General features: G+C 34.8%; 1 non-coding gene across 1 annotated transcript; it reads right to left on the minus strand.

Annotated features, from left to right (window-relative positions):
* Positions 1-1,871: 1,871 nt before the first annotated feature.
* LOC122122099 lies at positions 1,872-1,977 on the minus strand. The gene has a single exon (XR_006150112.1). It is a non-coding gene; the product is annotated as a U6 spliceosomal RNA (small nuclear RNA).
* Positions 1,978-5,480: the final 3,503 nt, after the last annotated feature.

A 5,480-nucleotide genomic window follows, 5' to 3' on the forward strand; every position in this document is an offset into this window, starting at 1 on the left:
TTCCTTCCCTTCCACCTCCACAAGTACACTCCTCACACCCCCAAGTCGCACCCAATGTCCCCAGCCTAAATTGTAAAATTCGTTCTTCAAAATATTGTCTTGTGCATCTATTGTTATACAATGGGTCAAATTGTATTCCCATTTAAGCATGTTGTTTTGTCCCTTTCTTTCCACAAATTAGAGAAGTGTATATACAAGATGCAGGTGCACCAACATCAAGTAAAGTGAAAACAGGGGTTATATTGTTGGGGAGGAACACATAAAAAAAAAAAAGAAATCACGTTGTACATTATAAATATGTGAGAAACAACAGCAAGAAAGAAAAAATCACTTGTGTCTCTATCTTGGGGGTCATTTAGCTTAACATCTACTTATGTAGTCATATACACATAGCTTTTCAACTTTTCTGCTTATCCCAGACATATACTAGTCATTGCAAATAAGGGATACCATGGGACCTATGTTTCTTTGGACTTGGCTTACATCAGTTAATATAATTTTTTTCCAAGTCTTTCCATTCCTAAAAATTGGGCGATGTCATTCTTTCTGATGGAGGCATAGAATTAATATATATACACATATATATGTATATATATAGTATATGTGTGTGTGTACACACATATACACACAGAACATTTTCCTTTTTTGTTTTTTAGAGCAACTTAGTTTTCCACCTTCATCATTTTTTCAAATGTTTTTATTGTGATTAAATGATTACATAATTTCCCATATTTCACTATATTGTGGGATAGTGATGCTTAGTTAAAGTCACAAACACATTCTAACTTTGATAGAGCAAATTGTCTATCATGGTCTACAATACTTATGAGTTCTATGAGCTTTGCAATAGAGTTATTTCTTCCATATGTATAGTTTTTTGTTTTGAAATATGTATATTTCTTTTGTTTTGTATAGTGTCTGCTGTTCCCTCTTTCCCACTTGTTCCCTCCTTCCCTTCAGTGACATTGAGTTGCTTAGTTCATTTTGGTCAATGTCCAGTGCAGCTGATGGATCCCACTGTTGTATGTTTTTTCCCGAATTCCCTCTAGTTCTGTGTCGTCTTCCTGGTTTCCCTTCAGTGTGCAAATATGATCAGCAGAATGAGGATATTTAGTAGTGATTCGACCAGATGAGTGGAAGTCCTTGGTTTCTTAAGTGTTGTTAATTTTGTTGTATCACCTTACATTTTGGATTTAACATCCACTTACCATGGAGACCATGTGTTGTTTGTCTCTTTGCTTTTGTCTTACCTCGCTCAACATGATTTCCTGTAGCTTGATTGATTTCCCTGCTAATGCCATTATTTTGTCTTTCTAATGGCTGGAACTTATTCCGTTGTGTATAGTTACCACAGTTTTTGGATCCATTTATCTCTGGTGGGACATATGGGTTGTTTTCATATCCTGCAATAAACATGGAGGTGCATGTGTCCTTGAATATTGGTACCTGTTGTTCAGAATAGATGCCTAGAAGTGGTATGAGTGAGCCATAAGGAAGGTCAATAATTAGCTTTCTGAGGACTCACCAGATGGCTTTCCAAAGTGGTTGTGTAAATGTACATTCACACACACACAGAACGTTTTCTTGATCCATTCTTCTAACTGAGGGCCATCGGGGTTGGTTCCGTATCTTAGCTATGGCAAATAATGCTACAATAAACGTTGTTGTGGTGGTAGTTTTAGTATGGACTTATTTGTGATCATTTGGGTGAATGCCCAAAAGTGGGATTGCTGTGTAATAGGGGAGCTCTATGTGGAGTCTTTTGAGGAAGCTCCAAACCGCTTTCCAAAATGGATGAACAAGTTTACACTCCCACCAAGAGTGCAGTAGGCTTCCCTTCTGGCCACATCCCATCCAGCATCTGTTGGTGTAAAAATATGGAACGATTCATTAATTTGCGTGTCATCCTTGTGCAGGGACCATGCTAATCTTCTCTGTATGTTCCAATTTTAGTGTATGTGCAGCCAAATTGAGCACAGAACATTTTTTATATATAAAGTGTAATTGATTGTCTTAAACTAGACAATTCAACAAAAAGTAAGTTCAAAAAATTGTGAAATTTTGCAACCATGTATTTCTTACATAAGCACACATTTAAGAATAAAGTCAATATTGACATGACAAAAACAAAATAATTCCAGATATTTGTTGTTCATGAGATGTGTAGGAGGAGGAATTCAATTATTCTACACAAGGCACCTGTCATAATGATCATTGCAGCAAATGTTAAGGTTTGTTAAAAGTTTTAATGATTTAAATATGTTTCATTTTGGGATTTGCTTATATATGCAAAATTAAGACTGGTAGGTCATAAATTTTTTTGATAAAGTATATAATATTTCCGGTAGCATGTACTACTAAGTATGTACATTTCAGAGTTTATAGAAACTTTGCTAATGAGAAGTTGCAAAGACTGTGTATAGAAGCAGAGTGAAGTGTTAAGAATTTAAGTACACAGTTTCTGATAAATCTTTAGGGCTCCCTTAAGTTATATGTTAGTGATGAACAAATAATGATAAAAGCCACATACACATGATGAGATTATCTATAAATAGTAATCTTAGTGGGTAAATTTAAAGGCTACTCATAGCTTTACCCAGTTTTACATGTACAGGAATATGAGAAAATAGTAAAATCTACTATGTACTTTTCAAATACTGAAAACCCTGGTAATTGTTTTGTTTTTTATTTTAGTAATCATTAATATATAATTATTGTTTTCTTTATTTATAGCATTTTTTTCTTGTCATAATATAATACATCTTTTTGTGAGTCGTGATTAAGAGATACTTTGAGAATATTATTGGGATGGCCACACCATTTTTCATAGGTGCATGTGAATTTACAAATAGCAAAACTAAAAACAAAATATTGATTAAAAATTATATCAAGTAGAGTCTGAATCAGGAGTGTTGATAAATGTCCACACCTAAAATCTTAACCCTAGGCTGAAGTAGTGGTATTACAGTGTTGAGGCCACAAAATTGAGAAACTGTGTTTTGTTTTGTTTTGTTTTTTGCTTTGGTTTTGTTGGTTGTGGGGCTTGAACTCTGGGTCTTGGGTAGTGTCCTTCAGCTCTTCAGCTCAAGGCTAGCGCTATCACTTGATCCACAGCAGCACTTTCATCTTTTTCTGCTTATGTCGTGCTGAGGAATGAAATCCAGGACCTCATGCATACAAGGCAAGAACTCTACCACTGAGCCACCTTCCCAGCTCCTGAGAAACTGTGATTTAAAAAATCATCTGATCAATATTTGCTTTTTGCTTTAGGTTATATAATGAAATATGTGAATACATTTTTATATTTTTGTGAATTGTCATACTTATAAATTTATACTAACTGCAGCCAATTTATCCTTTTCAAAGTCAAGAAATATTTCTGAGAGTTTGCTTCTGTGAAGACTGTTTTTGCATTTATAATTTCTTCTGAGCCATTTTTATTTATTATCAAAATCACTTTATAATTTATTTTGATGCGTTATCATACATAAAATACCTTCAAATGTACATGTAGAGTCTCAAAATAGCAGTATGAATATCCTCATACACCTCTTGTTTATCTGTTACGCACTTTAATATTATGATATTTTTCTCTCTCTTTCACTCTCTCTCATTTCTGCTCTTTCTCTTTCATGCTCCATGTCTGCTACTTAGAATTTCTGCTGGTCTACTATTATCCCTCAGGATCCACTGGTTTTGTGGGAACATGATAGGGACCATCAGTTACCCTTGCATTCTTTAAGAGTTATAACAGTGACGTGAAATTATTCCTTGCCATTCTAAATGGCAAAACAACAGATCTAGGAATTCCTTTTCACTTTTAGTACTACTATAAATTTTATCTCATACGAATCATTGGGACTGATAATATACTTTTAACCTGGGACCTAAAAGTTCTTTTTCATTTACAAACAACCTTTTTCTTTTATTATCAGTAAGTAACAAAAACAAAGCTATCCTATGGGAAATTAGGCTGAAGTTGTTCACAGTGATGAAAAACAAGTTAATGGGGGAAGTGTGTACAAAGGATACCCCTCATATAACAAAGATGCTTAGAGCAGTTTATCATGTACACTTTTTGATAAGGACAATGTGCTGGGAACTCTAGATTAAATCACTGAACACCTGATATATATATATATATATATATATATATATATATGTATTTTTATTTATATATGCATATATATGAATATCGGCCCATATATGTACACATGAATGTTGCTATACACACAAATACACACATACGTACACAAATGTACACATGCACAAATGGAAAAAGACACATAGATATAGCCAACACAGGTTTCACTAGTTGTTGAATATGCCTTAGACAGAATGCTTGGAAACAAATGTGTTGAAGATGTATTCGTCTCTAAGAATTCTTTTACCACTCCTCTTATCTCTTCCAACTGGTACGTTTAGAGAGGTTCGACTTGAAAAATGCAGGACAAGTGATAGCAAGTAACTCAGAAATCTCAATACGTATAGGTCATATGGTGTCTCCCTGCTCCCCATGGAATGCTTGCTCTTGTAGACACTCTCAACAGCCAAAGTAGCAGGACAATATCCTTGTTAAGAATAAAGTTATAAGGCTTTAAATGGCATCCTTCCTTGGGCTCTTTTCCAACTGTGAGCATCAATTGCTAAGCAGATGAGTGACTCCCCAGAAGACTGGAGTGCAGGTCAAAATTTAACCAACCCATATGAAAAGTCTAAAGTGAGCAATTCTGACTGAGGTCGTGACGATGTCCTGGCAATGAAAATGAGAAAAAAAGAAAGTTTTTAATGTATTAAAATTTGAGAATAATTTGTAACCTGTCAATAAATGTGTAGAACACAATTATACCAACTGACAATAGATGGAGTGCATTTCATTTATATGCTTTTGGACTTCGAAAGTGTTTTTAAGTGTGTCTACACAAGTAGAATCAGCATGAAACAAGCCAGCATTTCTTCATTTAAGATGCAAGGAAAAGATACAGTTTGACCCATTGTAACAATGAGATTTACAAGATACTATTAGAGGGAGTTGTTGGGGATGGTTGAAGGTAAGGAATAGTAGGGGAAAAACAAAGGAGGTGGCAACAATGCTCAATAAGATATGTACTCATTACCTTACTTATGTAACTGTAACCTCTCTGTACAGTACTGAGCTTCTTCAGTAAAAATGCTGGTAAAATTGGTTAATCACTCATAGAAAACTAAACTTATATCCTTATATATCATCTTGTATCAAAGACCTCGGATTCAAAGCAGACACACTGAAAACATTACAGATTGGAGTAGGACATAACCAAGGTCTCCTGTGCAGAGGCTGAAATTTTCTTAATAGAGACCCAGAAGCACAAGAAATCAAAGAAAGTTTGGACAAATGGGATTGTATGAAATTGCAGAGCTTCTGCTTTGCAAAGGACATAGCTAGCCAGATCAATAGAAAGCCCATTGATGGGAGAAGATCTTTGCTAGCCATACAATAG

Source organism: Dipodomys spectabilis, unplaced genomic scaffold, assembly GCF_019054845.1.
Source record: "Dipodomys spectabilis isolate Male_0828 unplaced genomic scaffold, ASM1905484v1 ptg000203l, whole genome shotgun sequence".
Lineage (NCBI taxonomy): Eukaryota > Metazoa > Chordata > Mammalia > Rodentia > Heteromyidae > Dipodomys > Dipodomys spectabilis.